The following is a 5,224-nucleotide window of genomic DNA, read 5'->3' as shown; positions in this document are numbered from 1 at the left end:
AGGAGGACGGAAGCTGGCGGAGTGGCGGCGAGCGCAGCGCGGCTCGGCCCGCGGAGGAGGAGCCAGGCGCCTCCTCCCAGCCTGGACAAAGGCCCGGGGTCGCTGGGACACTTGTGGCATGAGGCCGGGGAGAAGGCGTCTGGGGTTGGGACGACCACCCCCGCAGCCTGGCGGCTACCCCAGTGGCCGGCCTCCCGCCCCCCGTTTGCACCGCGGTCGGTGCACGGCCGCCAGCCAGTAGTCTGACACCCAAGAGGACTGGTCCGTCCTCGGTCTTGCCCGGCCCTCGAGGGTCCCGGGTTGGGGGGTGGGGTGATGTGGAGGGCGCGTTGGGGAGGTGGTGGCGGAGTCCGGGTCCTCAGAATACGCTTTCCTGCACTGCGGAGGGGTATTAGTTGCTCCTGACCCTCGGGGGTGGGAGGGCATTTGTGGGGAGAGGACATGGGGAGCGGGTCAGGAAGAGTGTCCGGGAAGCGGATGCCAGGCGTGTCCGGAAGCCCCTGCCGGGGTCATCATCACGGGCGGGTCTGAGAATACTGTCTGCAGTGTAACCCCCACCCCTTTTGCCGCCCAGAGATGCCCAGAGGAGCCTGCCCACGTGCTGGGCTGGGCTTGCCGGATCGTGGCCAGCCTCCTCTATAGGCTGAGGCCGGCACTAGGGCTCTGGGGACCCGTGAACACCCCGCTTGTGCTTGCAGCCGGGAAGGGCAGCGGGGGCCGGGGCGCGGTATCCTGCCCTTCACCTCTGATGTTGACCACTCTGCCTGTAACCTTTCAAGTCGCACTGGAGTCCAGAAGGGGAGGGGCAGGGAGTATGGGGAGGGCAGTGCCTGGTCCAGAGGAAGGGCCACCAGTGGGAAGTGTTCAAGCACAGGGCCGTTGGCTGGGGACAGCCATGGCGGGGAGGGGCACACGGCCGGCTCCTGTGGCTCGGTGGTGAACCGGGCTTCAACACCCAGCAGAGTCCCCTTCCCCCTACTCTGTAGCTCTAGGGTCCCCTCCACTGCAGGTCACCCCTGCTGTGGCCGGCACAATCCCACCCTCCTCTACCATCCACCCCTGCCCTGGAAAAGGCCTTGAGGAGCACAGCCTACACTTTAATTTCTGTTACTCTGGCCGTGGAGGGGGGTGCCCAGGGGGCCTCAGAGAGCAGCTGGGCATAGGATGATGTCAGGTAGCAAATGTCACATAGGAAGTGCCCAGATGGGCCAAGGGAATGGGAACGGCCTTCGATGAGCACAATGCAAGTCCAGCTGGGAGGCCCTGGTCTCCCTGCTCCTCTGACCAGCCCAAAGCTGAACTTCAGCCTGGGCCCCTCCCCTCCAGGCTCCCCTCAGGACTTCCTGGGGAGGGAAGGGCTGCAGCCTTCCAGCTGCGTGCTGGAAGCCGCCCAGCTGTTTGTGGCACTGTGTGCCGCTTCCGGGGGTGGGCAATGTGTCATAAGTCCATGCTTGTAAGGCAGGCTTGGATGGGACTCCCCCCCCCCCCCCCGCTTTCTTTCCTCAGCCCCTGCAGCCGTTCTGCCCAAGGCCCAAACAATGACCCCCCTTCCAGCCTTCCTTTGTGCCCAGTGCCCCTTCTCTCCTCCCTTTCCAGTCTCCCTCTCTCCAGCTGGAGAAGTGAGGCCTCAGTTGGGCCCCCTCCTCCTGGTGAGGGCTGGGGCAGGGTGGGTGCCATCTGGATGAATTTTTATTCTGATTTTACAAATGGTTCATGGTCCTTATAGAAATCAGGGGGAGTCTACTCCTTCCTGAGGGGGTGTTTTATCCCCACCTTGAGAATGAGAGAGAGGCTCAGAGCACAGCCCTGGCCCCCAGGAGGAGGGGGCAGGGCCGGTGCCAGCAATGTACTTCTCCAGATGTTTCAGTCCGAATGCGGGGGCTTGCGAAACCACTCCAGGGCGGCCCTCGGCTGGCCCGCCCCCATTTCCTGGTTAGGGGTCTGAGGCCCCACCGCAGGCTGGAAGCTGTGGGCTGAGCATTCCCGCTGTGGCCTGCCGGGCAGGCTGGCTGGGGATCAGAGAAGGTGGTCCTGGCGGCGGGAGGAGGGTCCTAGGGTCTTCTCTGACCTCAGTGTGCCTCGCTGCGGGACCGGTACAAGTGCCGGAGGACCGCAGTGAAAGACGGAGTTGAGGACACCCTCCGTGCTTGGAAAGGAGTCTCGCTGGGGCTGGCTGTCCCCGGCTGTCCTGGGCCGGCCGGTGGCCTGCAGAGGGGCCAAGACTAAAGCCTTGAAAGGACAGCACGGGGGCCAAGGTTCCCGCACCGGCGCGGTGGCAGAGCATCCCGCACACTGGTTCAGTGTCCTCTTCTCTAGTGGAGGGATACCCACACCGTCGGAGGGAGAGTTGGGTCAGGGCCCAGTGGACTCCACGTCAGGTAGCAGAGGGCCAGCCCTCTGGCAGCTACTCGGCGGTTCTGGCATCCCAACTGGCCTGCAAGGCGCTCTGAATCTGACGGGTTCTGGGCGGTGGCCAGTGGGGGCGGGGGCCAGTCAGAGCCTCCATGGGGAGAGAAGGCCCCCAGAGGAGATGTGTGGGGGCTGCATTCTCCCTTTCTGGGGCTGTGCTGCCCATGCTGCTGGGCCCTTGGCCGAGGCACTTATGGGACCCCTTGCCATGCACGGAGACACGGGGATGGGCAGCTGCCTCGGAAATAGCCAGTGACTTCAGGCCCCCAGCTGGCCCGGCCCACTTCCGTCTTCTCCCCCAAATAGCCAGGGGCTGGTGCCGGGCCAATCCAGGCTTCCCAAAGCCCAGGGACTGGCCTGCTGAGTTGGGGATTCCAGGGTAGCTGAGGGGGCCCCCTCCTACTGGTGGGGATCTCACCCTCTCAGGTCCTAGAGAGATGTCCACAGCCATGGGGGTGGTCCAGGTGTCCATCCGCCCCTAGTCACCTGTTCACGGGGGGTGCGTTGATTTCCATTTCCCTGGGGCTCGGAGAAGAAGAAAGAGGACTGGGAGCTGGCTTTCCATGTAGAGACCCTTTCACCAGAGCACGAGGCAGTGGGGCAGACATGAGGCAGAGCATACGTGTGTGAGTACACGTGTCCATGTGGACTAGGTCCAGGCCCGAGCACTCGAGTGTCCAGGCCTCTGCTCACACCATCCTTTGACTCCAAGGCCCTTGTTCAGGATGCTGAGCTGGTTGGAGAACATGGGCGTGCCTGGATTTGTCTGCCAGGGTATACTGAGGCAGGCCTTGGGATCGACACCTGTGAGGGGCAAGGGTTTGTAACAGAGGCTGCTGGGGATCCCACTGAAGCCCGGGAACAGAGAGGGCCCTTCGGAGATGACTTGAATGAACACGGTGAGGGGCCATTTACCTGCCACTGAACATGCAGACCACCCTCTCTGGGGAGGGCGCATGATTTTTGTGAAGGCAGCTCTTGTCCGCTGAAGGTGACTCCTTGGAGGGGAATTTCAGCTGTGGGCCAGCCATGGCCGGTGTTCCTGGCAGCTGGGAATGAGTGTCTGGGTCATGGAGCGGGTCTGGGTGGCACCCTGCAGCACCCACTGCAGGAGGGGGACCTGCCAACACCGGATGCCCAGCCGTGGTGGCTTTGGGTGTCAGCCCGGGCCCTGGACTCGACATGACACCACGGCTGGCCCTGCCAGCCCAGTCTGGGCATCCAGGGGGGCGGGGCCTGCTTATCCCTGGCAGGGGTCGAGAATGCCTGGTATGGAGACACTGTCCTGTTTGGCTGAGAGCCTGGCATGGGAGGAGTGGCGCGTGTAGGCCCCAAGCCCCACCCCACGGAGGAGTCCTGTAGCCCCTCCAAAGCTTTCATCGTGTCCCTCCACCTGAGAATTGTGCTGATATGCCTGTGTTCGTGGAGGTCCCGGCAAGTGCAGGCACCGCTTCGTTCCCTGGTATGGGTGAGGCTCCGGTCAAAGGGTTCTGTCTCTTGCCCAGTTTCCAGAGCCAGCACCTCAAGCTGTCAGCTGTTTCCTGTGGGGCCAGGAGCCGACTCCCGTCCGCAGTCAGGCCCGGCATGGTTGGCCGATGGCGGCAGCAACTCTGTTCGGAGCAGGCCAGTGCCACCTGGCCCAGACCAGCGACGGGCCTGAGGACATATGTGTACACACTGCAAGCCACATGTGCCCCAAGGGGCTCTGGCATCTAGTGAAAGCATCCTTAGGAGACCTGCCGTTTCCCAGTTCTGTTTTCTCTGAGGTGATAACAGAGACCACCCCAAGGAAGCAGGGCCCCTCCACCACTCACAACACCTGGTCAGCCCTGTCTATGCCCTGCTATTGGAACTCCCCTCCCCGATTTCCAGGTCTTTCTCTGGGTGGTTCAGCCCCACTTACTCCACTGATGTCAAGAGAGAGGGATGCTGGGAAATTCCCATCAACTCCTCAGCCTCAAGCAAGTGGGTCACTTTGTATCCAACCCAGACAACGCAGGGATGAACGTCCCAGGGTGGTGGGCAAGCTCTGAAAGAGGGAAAAGCGGAGTGGATGCCTCAGTGTTGTCTCTGCTCTGAGTGTTTCTGGGGCCGTGGGCCGGCCTGGCCTGGGGGTGCCTGCTGGGGGCGCAGGGGTCTGCACGGTGGGGGCGGGGGTGTGTGACTGCTCTTATCCTTTGCTGTGAGTGTGTGCAGCAGTGTGTAAACACACGGATGGCGTGTACGGTTGTAGTGGTGTGCACGGGTATGGTACATGGAAGCCGATATGGGTGTACAGGTGTGTGGGAGCGGGTGTGTGTTTTTGAGTCTGTAGACAGGTGTGTGTGAATATGTGAGTGCGAGTGGTTTGAGCGTGTGGGTGTGTATCTGCCTGAATGCACGAGCATGTGTGTCTGAGTGTGAATGTGTGTAAGTGTGAGTGCTCACAAGGGTCTGGGTGAGCAAAGGGGGATTTAGTGAGCGTAGTGGGCATTTAGAGGCGGCTGGTGGTTCTGTTCACAGGAGACCCGAGGACACGTCCACACAGCCCCTTCAGCCCTTTTTCAAGCACACATCGAGGCAGAATAAGGTTAGGACCCACCCTAGAGTCTGGGAGAGGCTGAGGAGCCCAGGACTGCCCTCGACGCCGAAGCCGTCCCGGTGGACCACTGGGCCCTCTCCGCCGGCCGAGGCGTCCAAGACCCCCAGCCACACGTGTCCCAGAGCCCGGCCGCAGGGGGAGAGCGGAGCCCGGGGGCCTTCCCGGAGGAGGCGGCTCGGGCCGGGCGGGCCGCGCGCATTCCTGAGCCCTGAGTCAGCGCGGCCGCCCCCTCCG

Source organism: Suricata suricatta, chromosome 8 (assembly GCF_006229205.1).
Source record: "Suricata suricatta isolate VVHF042 chromosome 8, meerkat_22Aug2017_6uvM2_HiC, whole genome shotgun sequence".
Lineage (NCBI taxonomy): Eukaryota > Metazoa > Chordata > Mammalia > Carnivora > Herpestidae > Suricata > Suricata suricatta.
This window is presented reverse-complemented; position numbering follows the sequence as displayed.